We start from the raw sequence: 23,422 nt of genomic DNA on the forward strand, positions 1-23,422 counted from the left end.
GTCTGTACTATATATAATGTGTTGAACTTTGTATTGGATTGTTACAAAGCAGGAAACTCATTTAAATAGTGTTTGCAATGATACGGTGTGCTGCCCAGTGAGTGAGCCACAGTCCTGGAGGAGGGTGGGCTGCAAATTATCCCCACAATATAATGGTGGGCAATCTAAGTCACGGGTTAAAGACAATCTGTGCATGGGATCTTCCGGTTTTTGTGAGGTGGATGTGGTCTATTGTCATTGATTAGTCTTGTAGTGTAAAGAATCTGCTGATAGCTGGAGTATGGTTAAGAAATGATTGAATCAGCAAGGGCAGGAAATGATGCTGTATCAGGACGATCTCAGTCACTCACTGTCGCTGACTTGCGTCTGACAGTTTCTAGCAGAGGGCATGTCATGCTGCCATAATGGTGTGTTAATCCTGTAGAAAGAAAGACTTGCATTTATATAGTGCCTTTCACAAGCTCGGGACATCCCAAAGTGCTTTACAGTTAATGAAGTACTTTTGAAGTGTAGTCGGTGTTGTAAAGTAGGAAATGCAGCAGCCAATTTGCGCACAGCAAGCTCCTGCAAACAGCAGTGTGACAGTGACCAGCTCATCTGTTTTAGTGATGTTGATTGAGTGATAAATATTGACCCAGGGATACTGGGGAGAACTCTCCTGCTCTCCTTCCCAATAGGAAACTTGGTGTTGCCTGACTTTGTATCTTATTTAAATTTCAGGATATATTGTGAGCTGGAGGAGGGCAGGAATTTTACTGTGACTCTGTAATGCTGTTGAAGTATAGAAAGCTCAGTACTTCTGTTTACAGGTCAGCTGATTGTGCATGTTTTAACTCAGTATGTCGTGACTCAGTGTGAGTGGGACAGTCATGCCACTTTGTGTTGATGCAAAGCAGTTTGAGATTGATGGTCAGGGGAGATGTGCAGAGTAACTCTGAAGATCAATTGTTTCCATTGACCATGGGGCAGGAGAGAGTTTGACTCCACTTCAGCTTTGCACCAGCTGCAACCATTATGAAGTGAAGTTAACGCAGTTGGTCAAGCTAAGAATTTAAAAAAAAATCACTTTTTATCTTTCTAATTTTAGTAAAATGCTGACTCTTGTCAGGGCCTAGAATCATAGAAACACAGCACAGGAGGCCATTCGGCCCATCATGCTTGTGTTGGCTCTTTCAAAGAGCTGTCCCATTAGTCTCACTCCCCTGCTCTTTCCCCAGAGCCCTGTGAATGTCTCCTAGTCAACTATTTATCCAATTCCCTTTTGAAAGTTACTGTTGAATCTGCTTCCACTGCCCTTTCAGGCAGTGTGTTCCAGATCACCATAACTCACTGTGGAAAAATGTTTCCCCTCATTTCCCCCCTGGATTTTTTTGCCAATTATTTTCAGACTTCATTGAGTTTCAATTCCAGGAGAAAATGAACACACTCCTGCATTCTCTGAGGCAGAAGAAAACCTATTTTCAAGATTTTGTGTTTAAACAGCAAGAAAGCATCTCTGAAATGACGGTGAATTCTCAGTGGGTTGATGTGGGCTGTGCCTGTATGGGTAGCATGTTATGCATCCCATGCTGGGCTAACAGAACTCTATCCCTGTGCATTTTCAGCAGTGTGGTTGGTGTTATTAAGCATTGTCATCAATGTTTTCGTGACCTGCGATAGTTTTGCTTCCTTCTTTAACAAACTCTTTTTGTCTTCACGGGAACAGTCGAATCAATCACAGAACCTCATCAACTCTGAATTTTCTACATTGCGCAATGTTTTGGATGAAAAGCAGCGGAACTTGGTCTAAGAACTGAATGAAGAAAAGGATGATATTTTACTCAGAATGGAGACACATCTGTGAGAAATCTGAGACCATTCACTATAAGCTTTCCTTGTATATAAATAACCTGAACTTGTGTATCGAAAGTGCCATTCTGAAGTTTGCAGATGATACAAAACTTGGCAACGTAGTGAATAGTGAGCAGGATAGTAGCAGGCTTCAGGAGGACATGGACAGACTGGTGAAATGGGCAGTCACATGGCAGATACAATTTAATATGGATGAGCGTGAAGTGATGCACTTTAGGGGAATAACATGGAGAGGCAATGTATCTAAATGGTTCTATTTTGAGGGTTGTGCAAGAACAGAAGAAACTGGGTTAAATGTTCACAAATCTGTGAAGGTGGCAGGGCAAGTTGCTCAGACAGTCAAGATTGCTTGTGGGATACTTGGCTTTGTAAATGGGGTCATTGAATTCAATGCAAGGAATTCATGCTAAACCTTTACAAATCACTGGTTAGGCCTCAGCTGAAGTATTGTGCAGAATTCTGGGAACCACACTTGAGGAAGGATGTCAAGGTCTTGGAGAGGGTAAGAAGGGAGTTTATTAGGATGAGAGTAGGAATGAGAGAATTCAGTAAAGTGGAGAGATTGCAGAAGCTGGGATTGTTCTCAAAGGTCAAAGGGACACCTAATCGAGATAATCAAAATTTTGAGAGATTTGATTGAGCAAACCGGGAGAAACTGTTTCTTGCAACCGGACTGGTAGCCAGAGGTCACAGATTTAAAATAAATGGCAAGGGAACTAGAGAGGAAATGTGGAGATATTTTTTCAGATTTTTAGATTTGGAACCTAAGAGGGTGGTGGAAGCAGATTCCATCGGGATGTTCAAAAGGCAATTGGACATGTAGTTGTGGAGAACTCATTTGCAGGGTTATGGGGAAAGGTGTGGTGTGGGAATACATTGGACAGCTCTTTCACAGGATGAACAGCTTTAATCTCCTCTGTCTTTGACATTCAGGCCCACATCGCTTCCCTGCTGTCTACTCTGCTGTGCCTGAATACTTTAAAAAAAAAACAATTATTCACAGGGTTGTGGAAATGTGGAACTCTTTCCCTCAAAAGACTGTATGCTAGAATCAAACAATTCAATTTTCAAAACTAAGATGGATAGATTTTTGTTCCTTTTTTTTTTTAAGGGCATCAAGGGATATGAAGTAAAAATGGGTACATGCAGTTGAGGTACAGATCATCCATGATCAAACTGAATGGTGGGACAGGCTCCTCCTGTCCCTGTGCACCATCCTCTGCAGTCAGCCATGTTTATAATATTCCCACAACACTGTAATTCCCGAGTGTTACAGTAGCCTCGTGTTTTGGAATTGCTTATTTCTAATGCATTCAGCATTCACATCTATACAGTTTACTGTAGATGTTCCCATCTTTTGACACCCAGTTTAACCTTGTTAATGTTACCTGGTTCTTGTATGTCACCCACCTGCTTTCTAGATTCCACTCTTCAATCAATGTCATGTGGGATCACCTTTCCTTCTGGCCTTCTCCCTTCTATCCAATGTAAATGCTTCTTGCAGCTACTTCAACGTTCCTGACCAGTTCCATTGTTTTTATTTGGTCATCTCTCTCCCATTTTTTGACACAAGAACAATGCCATTTACTTTTCAAAGACCCAGTATTTTAGCAGCAAGTTGACTGGCAGTTAGTCATATTTGTGACTTATTTTACAAACCTCTTTTTTTCACCCAAAACAGAAGTGTGTCAAAGGAAATTGCCTTGATTTTCTCGGCCATCCTTGCATGGGAAGGTTCAAAGTCCTTACAGGATTTCTTACATTGTCATTTAGCCCTTCCTGTTCTTCCAGTACCTTTTGTCATTTATCTTCAATGTGCACAGACCTATCCCTGGGTAACCAACTCATCATCATAACCGCACTCATCATCACCCACCTCCCTACAGCCAGAATCTCCCTGCACCTCACCAACTGCATCTTTATCCTAACCATGTTCTCTGGCATCTGAATTGCTTCTTCCTCTATGACTTGGTCTTCTGCATTCGGAGTTAGTCCTTGATCTAATTGGTTCGACAGTCTCAAGGGGCTGAATGGCCGCCTCCTGTTCCTATGTTCTAATATTAGCACATTGTTGTGTCTTTACAAGCAGTCTTCCTGCTGTTAGTGCATCCTCCTATTATCTTATGTGCTCGGTTTCCTCCAGCACTTATTTCTGTTCCTTGCCACCCCTGTGGATATTGCAAGGATCCCTGTCACAGGTCCCCAGTGACTTGCCCTCAATATTGACCACCAGCCCATCCACTTCACTAAAGTCTGACTCAATTAGTCCAATACTATCCACTCACTGTTGATCATTAGCTTTCCAGATCAGCGAGTTACTCCACACTTTTTACTATTGACTCTCTGGCTCTGTCGTGCTGCAAAGTTGAGCCTTGTTTAGTCTGTTTGAGCACTGCCATCAGTCTGCTATGCATTAACATTTGTGTTTCTGCCTTATTTCAGGAGAGTGTGCCCGAGGAGCGATAGCAGGAGAAAATGGTAAGAAAACACATTTAAAAGCTCTATCTGAATGCACGCAGCATTCATAACAAATTAGATGAGCTGTTAGCATTAATAGTTACAAATGGGTGTGATCTGGTAGCCATAACAGAGGCGTGGTTGCAAGGTAACCTGGACTGGGAATTAAACATTCAGGAGTATTTGACAATCCAGAAGGATAGACAGAAAGGAAAAGGAGGTGGGGTAGCTCTGTTGATAAAGGATGGAATCACTGAAACAGTGAGAAACTATATTGGCTCAAAAGATCAGGATGTTGATACAGTTTGGGTGGAGATAAGGAATATCCAGGTGGAAAAGTCACTGGTGAGTGTAGTCGACAGGCCCCCTAACAGTAGCAACTCTGTTGGTTGGAGTATAAACCAAGAATTAGTGGGGGCTTGTAAAAAGAGAACAGCAATAATCATGGGTAATTTTAACCCCCATATTGATTAGACAAATCAAATCGGTCAGGGTAGCCTTGAGGAAGAATTCATAAAGTGCATAAGGGATGGGTTCCTTGCTCAGTGTGTAATAGCCTGCATCCTGGTTGGTTCCATGTTAGATCTGGTCCTGTGTAATGAGACAGGATTAATAAACAATCTCCTAGTAAAGGATCCCCTTGGAATGAGTGATCATAGCATGGTTCAATTTCAAATTCAGATGGAGGGCGAGAAAGTTGGATCTCTAACCAGAGTACGAAGCTTAAATAAAGGAGACTACAAAGGTATGAGAGCAGAGTTGGCTAAAGTGGGCTGGGAAAATAGATTAAAATGTAGGATGGTTGATGAACAGTGGTGTACATTTAAGGAGATATTTCATAACTCTGAAGAAAAATATATTCCAGTGAGGAGGAAAGGGTGTAAAAGAAAAGATAACCATGGCTAACTAAAGAAATAAAGGACGGTATCCAATTTTAAAAACAAAGGCATACAAAGTGGCCAAAAATAATGGGAGGACAGATGATTGGGAAGCTTTTAAAAGCCAGCAAAGAACAACTCAAAAAATGATTTAAGAAAGGGGAGATAGACTATGAAAGTAAACTAGCGCAAAATATAAAAACAGATAGCAAGAGTTTCTACAGATATATAAAAAGGAAAAGAGTGGCTAAAGTAAATGTTGGTCCCTTCGAGGATGAGACTGGGGAATTAGTGATGGGGAACATGGAGATGGCAGAAACTCCTGCAAAACAGATGCACCGCTTTGGGTACTGTCATTGGAGATGACTCATCAGGGGAGAGCAGCAGCAGCCAAGCTCATGGCACCGTGGGTGGCTGTGCTGCACAGGAGGGCAGGAAAAAGAGTGGGAGAGCTATAGTGATAGGGGATTCTATTGTAAGGGGAATAGATAAACATTTCTGCGGCCACAACCGAGACTCCAGGATGATACGTTGCCTTTCTGGTGCAAGGGTCAAGGATGTCTCTGAGCGGGTGCAGGATGTTTTGAAGAGGGAGGGTGAACAGCCATTTGTCGTGGTGCATATAGGTACCAACAATATAGGTTTAAAAAAACAGGATGAGGTCCTACAAGACGAATTTAGGGAGCTAGGAGCTAAATTTAAAAAGTAGGACCTCAAAAGTAGTAATATCAGGATTGCTACCAGTGCCACGTGCTAGTCACAGTAGGAATCGCAGAATAGCTCAGATGAATATGTGGCTTGAGGAGTGGTGCAAAAGGGAGGGATTCAAATTCGTGTCATTGGAACTGGATCTAGGGGAGGTGGGACCAGTACAAACCGGATGGTCTGCACCTGGGCAGGACTGGAACCAATGTCCTCGGGGGAGTGTTTGCTAGTGCTGTTGGGGAGGGGTTAAACTAATATGGCAGGGATATGGGAACCTATGTAGGGAGAGAGAGGGAAATAGAATGGGGACAGAAGCAAAAGATGGAAAGAAGAAAAGTAAAAGTGGAGGGCAGAGAAACCAAAAGCAAAAAGGGCAAAATTACAGCAAAATTCTAAAGGGGCAAAGTGTGTTAGAAAGACAAGCCTGAAGGTCTGTCCCTCAATGTGAGGAGTATTTGGAATAAGGTGGATGAATTAACTGTGCAGATAGCAGTTAACGGATATGATGTAATTGGCATCACAGAGACATGGCTCCAGGGTGACCAAGGCTGGGAACTCAACATCCAGGGGTATTCAACATTTAGGAAGGATAGACAGAAAGGAAAAGGAGGTGGGGTGGCATTGCTGGTTAAAGAGAAAATTAATGCAACAGTAAGGAAGGACATTAGCTTGGATGATGTGGAATCAGTTTGGGTGGAGCTAAGGAATACCAAAGGGCAGAAAACACGAGTGGGAGTTGTGTACAGACCACCAAACATTGGTAGTGAGGTTGGGGACAGCATTAAACAAGAAATAATGGATGTGTGCAATAAAGATACAGCAGTTATCATGGGCGACTTTAATCTACATATTGATTGGGCTAACCAAACTGGTAGCAATGTGGTGGAGGATTTCCTGGAGTGTATTAGGGATGGTTTTCTAGACCAATATGTCGAGGAACCAATTAGAGGGCTGGCCATCCTAGACTGGGTGATGTGTAATGAGAAAGGACTAATTAGCAATCTTGTTGTACGAGGCCCCTTGGGGAAGAGTGACCATAATATGGTAGAATTCTTTAAGATGGAGAGTGACGCAGTTAATTCAGAGACTAGTATCCTGAACTTAAGGAAAAGTAACTTCGATGGTATGAGACGCGAATTGGCTAGAATAGACTGGTGAGTGATACTTAAAGGGTTGACGGTGGATAGGGAATGGCAAACATTTAAAGATCACATGAATGAACTTCCTGTCTGGAGTAAAAATAAAACAGGAAAGGTGGCTCAACTGTGGCTAACAAGGGAAATTAAGGATAGTGTTAAATCCAAGGAAGAGGCATATAAATTGGCCAGAAAAAGCAGCAAACCTGAGGACTGGGAGAATTTTGGAATATAGCAGAGGAGGACAAAGGGTTTAATTAGGAGGGGGGAAATAGAGTATAAGATCATAATAATTAGGAACAGGAGTAGGCCATCTAGCCCCTCGAGCCTGCTCCGCCATTCAATAAGATCATGGCTGATCTGGCCATGGACTCGGCTCCACTTACCCGCCCTCTCCCCGTAACCCTTAATTCCCTTATTGGTTAAAAATCTATCTATCTGTGTGAGAAGAAGCTTGCAGGGAACATAAAAACTGACTGCAAAAGCTTCTATAGATATGTGAAAAGAAAAAGATTAGTGAAAACACGTAGGTCCCTTGCAGTCAGATTCAGGTGAAATTATAATGGGGAGCAAAGAAATGGCGGACCAGTTAAACAAATAGTTTTGTTCTGTTTTCATGAAGGAAGACGCAAATAACCTTCCAGAAATGCTTGGGGACCGAGGGTCTAGTGAGAAGAAGGAACTGAAGGAAATCCTTATTAGGCAGGAAATTGATGGGATTGAAGGCCGATAAATCCCTGGGGCCTGATAATCTGCATCTCAGAGTACTTAAGGAAGTAGCCCTAGAAATAGTGGATGCAGTGGTGATCATTTTCCAACAGTCTATCGACTCTGGATGGGTTTCTATGGACTGGAGGGTAGCTAATGTAGCACCACATTTTAAGAAAGGAGGGAGAGAGAAAACAGGTAATTATAGACCGGTTAGTCTGACATCAGTAGTGGGGAAAATGTTGGAATCAATTATTAAAGATGAAATAGCAGCACAATTGGAAAGCGGTGACAGGATCGGTCCAAGTCAGCATGGATTTATGAAAGGGAAATTCTGCTTGACAAATCTTCTTGAATTTTTGAGGATGTAACTGGTAGAATGGACATGGGAGAACCAGTGGATGTGATGTATTTGGACTTTCAAAAGGCTTTTGACAAGGTCCCACACACGAGATTGTTGTGCAAAATTAAAGCACATGGTATTGGGGGTAATGTACTGACGTGGATAGAGAACTGGTTGGCAGACAGGAAGCAGAGAGTCAGGATAAACAGGTCCTTTTCAGAATGGCAGGCAGTGACTAGTGGGGTACTGCAGGGCTCAATGCTGGGACCCCAGCTATTTACAATATACATTAATGATTTTGATGAGGGAATTGAGTATAATATCTCCAAGTTTGCAGATGACACTAAGCTGGGTGGCAGTGTGAGCTGTGAGGAAGATGCTAAAAGGCTGCAGTGTGACTTGGACAGATTAGGTGAGTGGGTAAACGCATGGCAGATGCAGTATAATATGGATAAATGTGAGGTTATCCATTTTGGTGGCAAAAACACGAAGGCAGAATATTATCTGAATGGCAGCTGATTAGGAAAAGCGAAGGTGCAGTGAGACCTGGGTGTCATGGTACATCAGTCATTTGAAAGTTGGCATGCAGGTCCAGCAGGTGGTGAAGAAGACAAATGGTATGTTGGCCTTCATAGCTAGGAGATTTGACTATAGGAGCTTGGAGGTCTTACTGCAGTTGTACAGGGCCTTAGTGAGGCCTCACCTGGAACATTGTGTTCAGTTTTAGTCTCCTAATCTGAGGAAGGATGTTCTTGCTATTGAGGGAGTGCAGCGAAGGTTCACCAGACTGACTCCTGGGATGGCAGGATTGACCTATAAGGAGAGACTGGATCGACTGGGTTTGTATTCACTGGAGTTTAGAAGAATGAGAGGGGATCTCATAGAAACATATAAAATACTGACGGAACTGGACAGGTTAGATGCATGAAACAATGTTCCCGAAGTTGGTGAAGTCCAGAACTGGGGACACAGCCTAAAGATAAGGCGTAAGCCATTTTGCACCAAGATGAAGAGAATTCCCTACCACAGAGTTGTTGATGCCAGTTAATTGGTTATATTCAAGAGGGGAGTCAGATATTGCCCTTACGGCTCAAGGGATCAAGGGGTATGGAGAGAAAGCAGGAAAGGGGTACTGAGGTGAATGATCAGCCATGATCTTATTAAATGGTAGTGCAGGCTCGAATGGCCAACTCCTCCACCTATTTTCTATGTTTCTATTTTTCAATCTTACAAAGGCTTTTGACACTGTCAACCATGAGGGCTTATGAAGTGTCCTCCTCTGTTTTGGATGCCCCCAAAAGTTTGTCAACATCCTTCACCTGCTCCACGACGACATGCAGGCCGTGATCCTTACCAGCGGTTCCATGACAGACCCAATCCACATCCGGACCAGGGTCAAACAGGGCTGCGTAATCGCTCCAACCCTCTTCTTAATCTTCCTCGCTGCCATGCTCCACCTCAGTCAACAAGCTCCCCACTGGAGTGGAACTAAATTACAGAACCAGTGGGAAGCTGTTTAACCTTCGCCGCCTCCAGGCCAGGTCCAAGATCACCAACCTCTGTCATTGTGCTGCAGTACGCGGACGACGCCTGCGTCTGCGCACATTGAGGCTGAACTCCAGGATATAGTCACCGAGGCATATGAAAGCATGGGCCTTATGCTTATCATCCATAAGACAAAGGTCCTCCAACAGCCTGTCCTCGCTGCACAGCACTGCCCCCCCCCCAGTCATCAAGATTCACGACGCGGACCTCGACAACATGGGCAACTTCCCATACCTTGGGAGCCTTTTATCAACAAAGGCAGACACGATGAGGCGATTCAATATCTCCTCCAGTGCAGCCTTTGGCCACCTGAGGAAGAGTGTTCGAAGACCAGGCCCTCAAATCTACTACCAAGCTCGTGGTCTACAGGGCTGTAGTAATACCTGCCCTGCTGTATGGGTCAGAGGCATGGACGATGTACAGAAGACACCAAGTCGCTGGAGATGTATCACCAACGATGTTGCTGCAAGACCCTGCAAATCCCCTGGGAGGACAGGTGCACCAACATCAATGCCCCTGCCCAGGCTAACATCCCCAACATTGTGTGTGGTCAGTGCTTCAATCAGCTTCACTGGGCAGGCCACATAGTTCTCATGCCAGACAAGAGACTCCCTAAGCAATTGTTCTATGCGGAGCAACTTCACGGCAAACGAGCCAAAGGTTGGCAGCGGAAACGTTACAAGGACACCCTCAAAGCCTCCCTGGTAAAGTGCGACATCGCCACTGACACCTGGGAGTCCCTGGCCGAAGACCGCCCTAGTTGGAGAAAGTGCATCCGGGAGGGCGTTGAGCTCTTCGAATCTCAACGGCGCGAGCGTGAAGAGGTCAGGCACAGGCAGCGGAAGGAGCATGCGGCAAATCAGTGCCACCCACCCCCCCTTCCCCTGACTAATGTCTGTCCCACCTGTGACAGGATCTGTGGCTCTTGTATTGGACTGTTTAGCCACCAAAGGACTTGCTTTAGGAGTGGCAGCAAGTCTTCCTCGATTCTGAGGGACTGCCCATGATGATCACTGCTTTATCGTTTTTCTTTTGTCGTCTCTTTGCTGGATTCTAAAAATTTCCCAATCCTCTGGCCTTCCACTGTCCTTTGCAACATTGTATGCCTTTTTTTCAAATTTGATACCATCCTTTACTTCCTTAGTTAGCCAGGAATTATTCATCCTTCTCTTAGCATCTTTAGTTCTAACTTGAATAAATCTTTGAGAGTTAAGAAATATCTCCTTAAATGTTTGCCACTGCGTTTCTACAGTCTTACCCTTTAACATATTTTCCCAGTCCACTTGGTGTCAGTCACAAGGGTTGGTTTATGTCACATGGGAGAAGCTTGGTGTCAGACTGTGGGGTTGGTTCAACCTCCTTTAACCTGACCAAGGCCTTTGACACTCAACCGTGAGGGAATATAGAATGTACTCTTCAAATTTGGCTGTCCTCCAAAAATTTGTCACCATCCTCCGTTTACTTCATGATAACATGCAAGCTGTGATCCTGACCAATGGATCCACCACAGACCCAATTCATGTATGAACTGGGGTGAAGCAAGGCTGTGTCATTGCACCGACACTCTTCTCGATCTTCCTTGCTGCAAAGCTACCTCTCACCATCAATAAGCTTCCCGCTGGAGTGGAGATAATCTGTAGAACAAACGGGAAACTGTTCAACTTCCATTGCCTTCAGACCAGATCGAAGGTCGTGCCATCCTCTGTCCTCGAATTACAATATGCGGATGATGCTTGCGTCTGCATTCACTCAGGACAAACTCCAAATCATCGTCAACATGTTCACCGTAGCGTCTGAGAGCATAGGCCTTACACGAAACATCCGTGAAACAAAGGTGCTCTATCAACCTGACCCCTGTCACCCCTCCTCCCCCCGATTGTCAAAATCCACGATGAGGCCTTGGACAACATGGACAATTTTTCATACCTCAGGAGCCTACTGTCAACAGGGGCAGATTTTGATGAGGTCCAACCACCACCTTCAGTGTGCCAGCGCAGCCTTTGGTCGCCTAAGGAATAGTGTTTGAAGACCTGAACCTTAAAACCAGCACAAAGCTCATGGTCTACAGAGCAGCAGTGATACCTGCTGTCAGACATGCTTCTCAGACATGGATTATGTACAGCAGGCACTCAAAGCAGTGGAGAAGTACCATCACCGCTGCCTCCGGAAGATCCTGCAAATCCATTGGCAGGATAGGCGCACCAATGTCTGTTCTTGCTCAGGCCAACATCCTCAGCATTGACCACGCTCTATCAGCTACGAAGGATGGGCCATATTGTCCATGCCTGATACGAGACTCCCAAAGCAAGCGCTCTACTCGGAGCTTTGACACGGCAAGCGAGCCCCAGGGGGGCAGAGGAAACGCTTCAAGGACACCCTCGAGGCCTCCTTGAACAAGTTCAACATCCCCACCGACACCTGGGAATCCCTAGCGCAAGATCGCTGAAAATGGAAGAGAATAATCTGGGGACGTCGAACACTTCACGTCTCTTCACCTGGAGCAAGCGTATACGATGGAAGGAGCAAACGACAACCCAAGCATTTCAACAAGTCGGCACGTCAACCACCGTCTGTCCAACCTGCGTCAGACTGTAGCTCCCACATTGGACTTAACAGACATCTGAGACCTCATTTTTAATGTGGAAGCAAGTCATCCTCAACTCCGAGGGACTGCCTTTTATGATGATGGTTGGTTTATATCAGACAGGAGGAGATTGGTGTCATGGAATCAAGCAGTTTACAACACAGGCCATTTAGCCTATCATGTCTGTACGGCCGAAAAAGAGCTATCCAGCCTAATCCCACTTTCCAGCTCTTGGTCCGTAGCCCTGGAGGTTACGGCACTTCAATGCATACCCAAGTACTTTGGTGAATGCAGTGAGGCTTTCTGCCTCTACTACTCTTTCAGGCAGTAAGTTCCAGACTCGCTCCTCCCTCTGGAGGTTATGCTAGGACTGTGTAAAACACTAGTTAGTCCACAGGCTGAGTACTCGCACAGTTCTGGTCACCACATTACAGGAACGATGTCATTGCACTGGAGAGGGTACAGAGGAGATTTACGAGGATGTTACCTGGACTGAAGAATTTGTGCTATGAAAAAAGTTTGAATGGGCTGGTATTGTTTCCTTTGGAATAGAGGAGGCTGAGGGTAGACTTGATTCTGTACAGAATTATGAGGGTCCTAGATGGAGTGTATAGGAAGGAAATACGAACATAAGACAAACAAATAAGAGCAGGAATAAGCCATCTGGCTCCTCGAGCCTGCTCCACCATTCAATAAGATCATGGCTAATCTGATCTTGGCCTCCACTCCACTTCCCTGCTCTCTCGCCATAAACCGTTGACACCCTTATTATTCAAAAATCTGTCTATCTCCACCTTGAATATATTCAATGACACAGCCTCCACAGATGTCTGGGGTAGAGAATTCCAAAGATTCACGACCCCCTGAGTGAAATTCATTCTTCTTTCCGTTTTAAGTAGGCGACCCCTTATTCTGAAACTATGCCTAGTTCTAGATATCCCCCATGAGGGGAAACATCCTCTCTGCATCAACCCTATCAAGCCCACTCAGCATCTTATACGTTTCAATAAGATCACCCCTCATTCTTCTAAACTCAAGAGTATAGGCTCAACCGGTTTATGGCAAGAGGCCAGGGAAGTGGAGTTGAGGCATATCTTCATATGAAAACCCCCTTCATCTCAGGAATCAACCTCGTGAACCTTCTGAACTGCCTCGTGAACCTTCTCTGAACTGACCCATTTCCTTTCGCAGAGGTCAATAACCAGGGGGCACAGATTGAAAGTAATTGGTAGAAGCTTTAGAGGTGAGTTGAGGAGAAACTTTTCACACAGGGTGGTGGGGCTCTGGAACTCACAGCCTGAAAGGGTGGTAGATGCAGAAAACCTCAACATTTGAAACATACTTAGATATGCACTGGAAGTGTCATAACCTAAAGGCTGTGGAGCAAGAGCTGCAAAGTGGGATTAGGCTGGATAGCTCTTTCTCGACTGGAACAAAAACAGTAAGCAGAATGGCCTCCTTTTGTGCCGTAAATTTCTATGATTCTGTGGTATCTCTGACTATTGCTGCCTAATTCTCAAACGTTCCTACATATTTGTTTTTCAATCGCTCTCTGACTGTTTATAGTACACTCCCAACATTGTGATTGCCCCTCTTTTGTTCATCAGTTCAACACATATGGCCTCATTTGATGATCCTTCTAACATATGCCTCCTCACTGCTGTGACAACACCTCAGCTTATCTGCCTTATTCCCTAGACTCTCTTGCCTTGAAGTATATAACCATTAAGCGCTGCCAAACTCCTTTGTTGATTTTCTAGCCTTTGTTTCCTCTGCCTTCCAACTCACTGACAAATTCTTTGCTCCTCTACCTTCTGCATCTACACTCAGGTTCTCATCCTCCTACCAAGCAAGCTTAAACCCTCCCCAACTGCATTAGCAAACCCCCAGGGAGGATAATGGTACCAGCCTTGTTGAGATGTGACCTTATCCGGCTTGTACAGTCCCCACCCCCTCAGGAATCTGGCTGTTCACGCTCGCCCCTCAGAATGCCCTGCAGCCTCTCAATGACATCTCTGACTCTGGCACCAGGAAGACAACCTACTGTCCTGGAATTATGTCAGCGGCCGCAGAAAGGCCGGTCTGTCCCCGGACTATTGAAACCCCTTTCAATATTGACTTCCTGACCTTGCACTTCCCCCGCTCTCCCCTCCCCCGTACAGTTGAGCCACCCATGATGCCTTGGACTTGGCTGTACTTCCTGAGGAACCACCAGTATGAGAGAGTGAGATGCACTCGAGGTCTCCTGCACTACCTGCCTGGTCCTCCATGTCTGTTTGATGGTCACCCATTCTCTCTGCCTGCACACTCTTTTATGCTGCGAGGTGACGACCTCCTGAAACGCGCTATCCAGGTAGCTCTCAGTCTCGCGGATGTAGTGACACTCGCTGCTGCTCAAGCTGCGAAACCCGGAGCTCGAGCTCCTCCAGATGACGATGCTTGTTGCGCACATGGTTGACCAGAACATGAGAAGCATGGTTGCTCCACGACAGGGTTTCATCTGTTTAATCAGCAACAACTGCACTGTGTTATTTCCTGAAATAATACCCGCTGTCCGGCCTGAATGAACCCATTTCACTACCAAATGCTGCAATGTTTGCTCCACCCCACAGGGGTCCTTCTGTTTAAAGCTACAATAGAGAAGTCCAGTATCCTCCTGTAGTTTGAGAGAAACCAGCTTTAACAATGGGGCAGAGCTTTAACCAATGAGGAAAATCTGGGCCCAGCCCCATCCCTCATACACTCCGATTTGTTGGAGGACCAACTGCCTGCCTGGTCCTCCAGTCCCACCCTCGCTCTGCCTATTGGTCGGGTGCTGCCGTCAATCAGCCTGGCAGTGTGAGCTGAGCATGCGCGTTGGGTGAGACCTGGGCGGAGGGAGCGGGTTAATAAACCCCAGGAGGATGCGGGCTTCATGCACACACTGTGCAGGCCCAAGAGACAATGCTCTATACCATCCGCTTCACGCAGACCCAAGTTCTGCCCCAAGCCCCGTGTTTGCCCCCCGGTTCCCGGCCCGGTCAGTGAGCGCCCGGGGGAGGGGGCTCAGCGGCCGCCATCTTGGTCAGGGCTGGGGTGGAGCAGGCTCAGCGGCCGCCATCTTGGTTAGGGCTGGGGGAGCGGGCTCAGTGGACACCATCTTGGTCAGCGCAGGTCTCGCTGCGCATGCGATGCCCTTTGAGCAGGAACAAAGGGTGGGCGGGGCTTCAGGGTGTCTCAGTTTGATTGGACACATGTTTGTGCCCAGGTCATTGGCCTTTGAAAGGAAACCTTGTTGTGCTGATTGTTGTCTGGTCACCTTATTGGGCTAGCCTGGCCTCACCCTATTGGGCCAGCACAGAAAACCCAGTGTGCAGCAGAGAAAATCAGCAGCTCATTGGTTTTATTCGCACTCTGTGCACATCGGATGCAGAACTGAACCCAACCTTGTAAGCTGGGAATGCAGCATCACAGTCACACTGGAGAGGCTGTTCACCTGCTCTCAATGGGGGAAAGGATTCACTCAATCATCTCACCTGCTGCGACACCAGCGAGTTCTCAAGTGACTGCAGCAGTTTGATTCTACTGTTATTCGCATCCTGACTGAATCGTGTTTGTCCTGTCAGTTGGGGTTTGTTTCTGCTGATGTTAGTAAACCTATAATTGGGCTGGAGTTTAATATTTTGATATTTCAAATAACAGTGTGTCGATAATTGATGTCTCCAAGATAAGATGAGCGAATTGATATCCTGTTACCGACTGCACCATTTTGTGCATTTTCTCCTTTCTAACTCGGATTATTTCAGTTCTCATATCTTCAATCACTCTCGGGGACAAGTAGCTGCTCTCCATACCTTCCAGAGTGCCTCTCCTTGCCTTGGTATCGAGGTAACCTGCCCGGGATCACTCAAAACAAAACCCAGTCTGTTAATCACTTTCAGATACTGGACTTGGCGTTCCGCACAGCATCTCTCTCATCTTCGATGTGTGAATGGAGCATCATGCCTGCAAACTTGGGTTCAATTTAAATTTGAATCCGCTCAGCAAACAATGGTTTACTTGTATATATTTTTAAAAATAATCACGTCAAATACTTGGCAAAGATTGAGTCAACAAGATGAATAAGTAAACACATCATGGCCCAATAAACCAGCTCTATATTCACCGAAGAAAGTCTGTTATCTAACGGCTTGAATATCAGTTGGTGAGATGAGCGACTCAATCTCTTTCCACGTGCAACAGCGTCCATTCCTACTGTCCCCACATTTACAGTGTTGAGTCAGGTGGGTGCACGAGTCTCACAGGCTGAACAATTGGTTGAAGGTGCATCTGTCCGCAGTATTCAGTGGGAAAGGGGATTAAATCACCGAGAATAATGAGCAGCCCCCCCACCAGTCTCTGAGCTTTATTGTCCAGTGATCACCTCACCATCACACACAAGCTCCTGAGATTTACCTCCGGTGTGTTATCATTGGTGCCAGTGATGGTAACAGTGAAGCTGTACCTATACCTGCCGTGAGGTTAATAAATCTCTCATTCTCTCACTGTTATGTCCTGCGGTTGGAAAGGAATGAAACACTTGCAATTCTCCAGTGAAATTTGCTCTATTTCAGTCTCCAGTCTTCTGTTTTCTGACTGTTACTTTCACTGTTTCCTCCCCAACCATTTCCAATATTTGTGGACATTGTTTAGTGCCGCAATAACTAACACATGGTCAAGGTTCAATAAACAGAGACAGGGTCCAGTGTAATATGTACAGAGACAGGGTCCGGTGTAATATGTACAGAGACAGGATCCGGTGTAGTATGTACAGAGACAGGATCCGGTGTAATATGTACAGAGACAGAATCTAGGGTAATATGTACAGAGACAGGGTCTAGGGTAATATGTACAGAGACAGGGTCTAGTGTAATATAAATGGAGACAGGGTAAAGTGCATTAATAACTGAGACAGGGTCTAGGGTAATATAAACAGAGACAGGGTCTAGTGTAATATAAATGGAGACAGGGTAAAGTGCATTAATAACTGAGACAGGGTCTAAGGTAATATAAATGGAGACGGGGTATAGTGCATTAATAGCTGAGACAAGGCCTAGTTTTACACTAGAAACAAGTCTTTAATAATTGTTTTTTTGCAATAATAACTGAAAGAGGTGATAGTGTCACACGAACAGAAGCTGGGTCCACTTTAACAATACCAGAAACATACTCTATTGAATACAACAGAGACAAGATCTATAGTTATAATAATAGAGGTGTGCGCTAGAGCTGGAATAACAGGGGCAGGTTATTTTCCAATCGTAGCAGAGGCCGGGTCTAGTGTAAAAATTCCAGAGACAGGGTCCCATACAATAAGAGTGGAGACAGGGTCCAGAGTAATAACAGCAAATACATGGCCCACTGTGAGAGTAACAAAGACAGTGCTGTATCCAATAATAACAAAGGCAGACTGGTGTTGTACTGAACACAATGCTGTATCTAGTGTGATGATCACACAGCCAATATCTCAATGCACTTAAACAAAGATTGGGTCTCATCTAATAGTGTGTGCAAGTCAGGGCCTATTGCTATAATCTCATTCACCCATCATCCCTGTGCTATCTGACCTACATTGGCTCCTGGTTAAGCAATGCCTCGATTTTAAAATTCTAATCCTTGGTTTCAAAACTCTCCATGGCCTCATCCTCCCTATCTCTGTAATCTGCTCCAGCCCCACAACCCTCCGAATTCCCTGCACTCCTCCAAATCTGTCCTCTTGGTCATCCCCGATTTTAATCACTCCACCATTGGCGGCCGTGCCTTCAGCTACCGAGGCTCTAAGTTTTGGAATTCCCCCTAAACCTCCACCTCCTCTTTGAAGAGGTAGTTTTTCAGAAGAACCTTAAATCAACCTTTTGGGAATCAGTCCTGATATCTTTCTCTGTGGCTCTGTGACAAAAATGTTTTTTTATTGATTTCTATCTTAAGCGCTGTGAGATGTTTCACTGTGTTAAAGGCACTATATTAATGTAAGTTCTGGTTGTTTTGTTGTTGTAGCAAATGCTTTGCCGAATGTCTAATAACAGAGTGAAGGTCCACTGCAGCATGAATGGGTGGGGTTAGTGTAAAAACACAGGTACGGTCTAGTGTAATGGGAACAGGGAACAGTGGTAGCACTCTCGCCCCTGAGTCAGGGGATCAAGGGTTCAATTCCCAATCCAGAGACCCGAGCACATAATCTAGGCTGAGACTCCAGGTGCCAGTACAGAGGGAGCGCTGCACTGTCAGAGGTGCTGTCTTTCAGAGGAGACATTGAACCGATGCCCCGTCTAGTCCCTAAGTTGGGTGTAAAAGATCCCACGTCCAAGATTCTGAGGAAGAACAGGTGGAGTTCTCCACGGTGTCCTGGCAAATGTGTATCCCGCAACTAACATCACTGAGAACAGATTATCTTGTCATCATTTCATAGCTGATTGTGGGATCTTGCTATGCACAAATTGGCTGCTGCATTTCCTCCATTACAACTGCTCTCCATTCACCTTCACCCCAACTCCTCTCTCACCCCTACTCTCCAAACCCCCTCACCCCAACTCCTCTTTCAGCCCAACTCTCCAACCCCCTCACTCCAACTCTCTGACCCCACTCCTCCAACTACTCTTCCACCCCTACTCTCCAACCCCCCTCACTCCAACTCTCCAACCCCACTCACTCCAACTCTCTAACCCCATTCACCCCAACTCCTCATTCACCCATATTCTCCAAACCCCCTCACCCTAACTCTTCTTTCATAAGAACAGAAGAAATAGGAACAGGAGTAGGCCATACGGCTCCTCGAGCCTGCTCCGCCATTTAATACGATCATGGCTGATCCGATCATTACTCAGGTCCACTTCCCTGCCTGCTCCCCATAACCCCCCATAACCCCTTAACCCCTTATTGTTTAAGAAACTCTATTTCTGTCTTAAATGTCCCAGTTTCCACAGCTCTCTGAGGCAGCGAGTTCCACAGATCCACAATCATCTGAGAGAAGAAATTTCTCCTCATCTCAGTTTTAAATGGGCGGCCCCTTATTCTAAAATTATGCCCTCTCGTTCCAGTCTCCTCTATCTGCAGAAACATCCTCTCTGCATCCACCTTGTCAAGCCCCCTCATAATCTTATACGTTTCTATAAGATCACTTCTCATTCTTCTGAATTCCAATGAGTAGAGGCCCAACCTAATCAACCTTTCCACATAAGTCAACCCTCTCATCTCTGGAATCAACCTTGTGAACCTTCTCTGAACTGCCTCCAAAGCAAGTATATCCTTTCGTAAATATGGAAACCAAAACTGCACGCAGTAGTCCAGGTGTGGCTTCACCAATATCCTGTACAACTGTAGCAAGACTTGCCTGTTTTTATACTCCATTCCCTTTGCAATAAAGGCCAAGGTTCCATTGTCCTTCCTGATCACTTGCTGTACCTACATACTAACCTTTTGTGTTTCATGCACAAGTACCCCCAGGTCCTGCTGTAATGCAGCACTTTACAATCTTTCTCCATTTAAATAATGACTTGCTCTTTGATTTTTTTTCTGCCAAAGTGCATGACCTCACACTTTCCAACATTATACTCCATCTGTCAAATTTTTGCCCAATCACTTAGTGGGCCTTACTCTCCAACCCCTCCTCATCTTCCATTCACTTCAATTGAAAATAAATAGACAGGTTGTACCAGTGAGGATTTGAAATATATTTACAACAGATTCGAGATGTTCTTAGAGTCCTGATCTTTCTCTATCATTTGAGGAGTTAAATAATAGACTTTCTCCTGTGAATATAGAGCTGGAGTATTGGGCTGTGATGTGTTTACTTGTTCATCTTGTTGACTTTAAACCTTTGCCAATTATTTGATGTGATCTGTATACTTGTATGTATTTTTTTTTAATCCACAGAGTGGTTTCAAATTTAAATTAAACCCAGGTTTGGAGGCGTGATGCTCAAATCATACATTAAACATGAGAGAGATGCTGTGGGACACACGCTAAGTCCAGTAACTGAAAATGATTAACAGACTGGGTTTTGTGTTTAGTGATCCTGGCCGTGTTATCGATACCATACCTGGATACCAAGACTAGGAGAGGCACTCTATAGAAGGTATGGGGAGCTGGGACTTGTCCATGAGAGTAACCGAAGTATGAGAACTGAACTAATCTAGAGTAAGAAAGGTGAAAAGGTTCAAAACATGGAAACAGAGAAGATAGGTGCAGGAGGAAGCCATTTGCCCCTTTGAACCTGCACCACCATTCAATAAGATCATGGCTGATCATCACCTCAGTATCCCTTTCCTGCTTTCACTCCATACCCCTTGATCCCTTTAGCCGTAAGGGTCATATCTAACTCCCTCTTGAATCCAACGAACTGGCATCAACAACTCTCTGCGGTAGAGAATTACACAGGTTAACAACTCTCCGAGTGAAGAAGTTTCTCCTCATCTTGGTCCTAAATGGCTTACCCCTTATCCTTAGACTGTGTCCCCTGGTTCTGGACTTCCCCAACTTCGGGAACATTCTTCCTGCATCTAACCTGTCCCGTTCCGTCAGTATTTTATATGTTTCTATGAGATCCCCTCTCATTCTTCTAAACTCCAGTGAATACAGGCCCAGTCGATCCAGTCTCTCCTCATATGTCAGTGCTGCCATCCCAGGAATCAGTCTGGTGAACCTTCGCTGAACTCCCTCAATAGCAAGAATGTCCTTCCTCCGATTAGGAGACCAAAACTGAACACAATATTACAGCTGAGGCCTCACTAAGGCCCTGTACAACTGCAGTAGGACCTCCCTGTTCCAATACTCAAATCCCCTAGCTATGAAGGCCAACATGCCATTTGCCGCCTTCACCGCCTGCTGTAGCTGCATGCCAACTTTCAATGACTGATGTACCATGACACCCAGGTCTCGTTGCACCTCCCCTTTTCCTAATCTGCCGCCATTCAGATAATATTCTGCCTTCGTGTTTTTGCCACCAAATTGGATAACCTCACATTTATCCACATTATACTGCATCTGCCATGCATTTGCCCACTTTCCTAACCTGTCCAAATCACCCTGCAGCCTCTTAGCATCCTCCTCACAGCTCACACCGCCACCTGGTTTAGTGTCATCTGCAAACTTGGAGATATTACCCTCAATTCCTTCATCCAAATCATGAATGTATATTGTGAAGAGTTGGGGTCCCAGCACTGAGCCCTGCGGTACTCCACTAGTTACTGCCTCCCATTCCGAAAAGGACCCGTTCATCCCGACTCTCTGCTTCCTGTCTACCAACCAGTTCTATATCCACGCCAGTACATTGCCCCCAATACCATGTGCCTTGATCTTGTACACCAATCTCTTATTTGGTACCTTGGCAAAGGCCTTTTGAAATTCCAAATATACCACATCCACTGGTTCTCCCTTGTCCACTCTACTAGTTACATCCTCAAAAATTCCAGAAGTTTGGTCAAGCATGATTTCCCTTTCATAAATCCATGTTGACTTGGACTGATCCTGTCACCGCTTTCCAAATACGCTGCTATTTCATCCTTAATAATAAATTCCAACATTTTCCCCACTACTGATGTCAGGCTAACCGGTCGATAATTACCCGTTTTCTCTCCCTCCTTTTTTAAAAATTGGTGTTACATTAGCTACTCTCCAGTCCCGCTTCCTCACCAAAAAGGGCTGTTCACAGTTTTTCAATGACCTGACATTCTAGGTGCCAAACTCCATGCTGAAGGATGAAAGATGAATGTGGGGTGGCCGTTGCACACCAGCCACCACACGGGCTTGACAGAGCTAGATCTTGATCCAGTGGCAAGGGTTAACCAAGACTGCTGCACGGACCTAGTGCGTACACATTCTCCTACTATCCATAGATCACAGTGTGGGCTGGCCCGTGCGGCCCCTGGGGCCTCGCCTCTCCTGGGCCACAAACCCTCACCTCCTGGGCCCCGATTACGATGCTCCTGGGCCCCTATCTCTTACTGTTCCTCCGGCCCAATCAAATATGGAGCAGTCAGAAACAGGATATCAATTGGTCTCCTCTTATCTTGGAGACATCAAATATCAACACTGTTATTTGAAATAACAAAATATTAAACTGCCTAGTTGAAGAGTTATTAACATCAGCAGAAACAAACACCAACTAACAAAATGAACACAGTTCATTAGGATGTGAATAACAACAGCAGAATCCAACCCCTACAGTCACTTGTGAACTTGCTGGTGTGTCAGCAGGTTGGATGAGTTAGTGAATCCCTTTCCACACTCAGAGCAGGTGAACGACCTCTTCCCAGTGTGAACTCACTGGTGTGTCAGCAGGCTGGAAGAGTGAGTGAATTCCTTCACACATGTGGAGCAGGTGAACAGTCTCTCCCTGGTGTGAACTCGCTGGTGTATCAGCAGGTAGGATGAATGAATGAATCCCTTCTCACACTCACAGCAGGTGAAAGGTCTCTCCTCGGTAGGACTGCGCCGATGAACTTCCAGATCAGACGGGTAATTGAATCCTTTCCCACAGTCCCCACATTCCCACGGTTTATCCGTGGTGCGGATGTCCTTGTGTCTCTCCAGGTTGAACGATCTGTTGAAGTCTCGTCCACACAGAACGCGTGTACAGTTTCTCCCCGCTGTGAATGGTGTAATGTTTTTTCAGGCTGTGTAACTGGTTAAAGCTCTTTCCACAGTCAGTGCACTAGAACACTCTCACTCGGGTGTGTGCGTCTCGGTGCTTTTCCAGTCACACTGATGTTTGAAATCTATTCCCACAGACAGAACAGACAAACATTTCTCCTTCCACAGTCAAAGGATGATGATATTCAGGTCCTGAGGAATCGAATGACTGTCAGATTTTGATGGATGTTTGATTTTAGTTTCCCATCTGCAAATCCTGCCCTTCTAATACCATGGAAAAGGAGTTTACAAAAACCGTTACTGCAAATACAGGACAGAAATTCACAACAGACAATTCTAGATTCTATGGAACATTCTTTCCTCTCTTCCTCCAAAGCTGTAAATTCCCGTCGCATACACTCTCCGTCCTTCCTGTGCTGAAATGCAAACACATCGCACGTCTAAGACGTCTTGTCCGCCACTCCCAGTTTTCACCACCAACTCTGTCTGGGTTCAGTTCTGCACTCTCCGGTTCCCCGCGCTCTCCTACCCTGAAAGTGCTGACTATGTCTGGGTTCAGTTCTACACTCACTGGTTCTCCTCCCTCTCCTCCCCTGAAGGTGCTGAC

General features: G+C 45.4%; 1 protein-coding gene and 1 pseudogene across 10 annotated transcripts in view; one reads left to right on the top strand and one right to left on the bottom strand.

Moving 5' to 3' along the window:
• Positions 1–23,422, top strand: part of LOC139273652 (zinc finger protein 664-like) — a 138,521-nt gene that overhangs the window by 92,853 nt on the left and 22,246 nt on the right. For 4 of the 10 annotated variants that reach the window (XM_070890684.1, XM_070890686.1, XM_070890685.1 and 1 more), the window contains exons 2-3: positions 1,706–1,839; positions 4,294–4,329. The gene's annotated coding sequence lies outside the window, so the exon portion shown is untranslated. Of the gene's footprint in view, positions 1–2; positions 810–1,705; positions 1,840–4,293; positions 4,330–20,234; positions 20,300–23,422 lie in introns of those variants that run through there. The other 6 variants (XM_070890690.1, XM_070890688.1, XM_070890687.1 and 3 more) reach the window with 5 other exon arrangements.
• The window catches only part of LOC139274114 (zinc finger protein 585A-like), a 452,513-nt pseudogene that overhangs the window by 60,691 nt on the left and 368,400 nt on the right, over positions 1–23,422 (bottom strand).

Source organism: Pristiophorus japonicus, chromosome 9 (genome assembly GCF_044704955.1).
Source record: "Pristiophorus japonicus isolate sPriJap1 chromosome 9, sPriJap1.hap1, whole genome shotgun sequence".
Classification (NCBI taxonomy): domain Eukaryota; kingdom Metazoa; phylum Chordata; class Chondrichthyes; family Pristiophoridae; genus Pristiophorus; species Pristiophorus japonicus.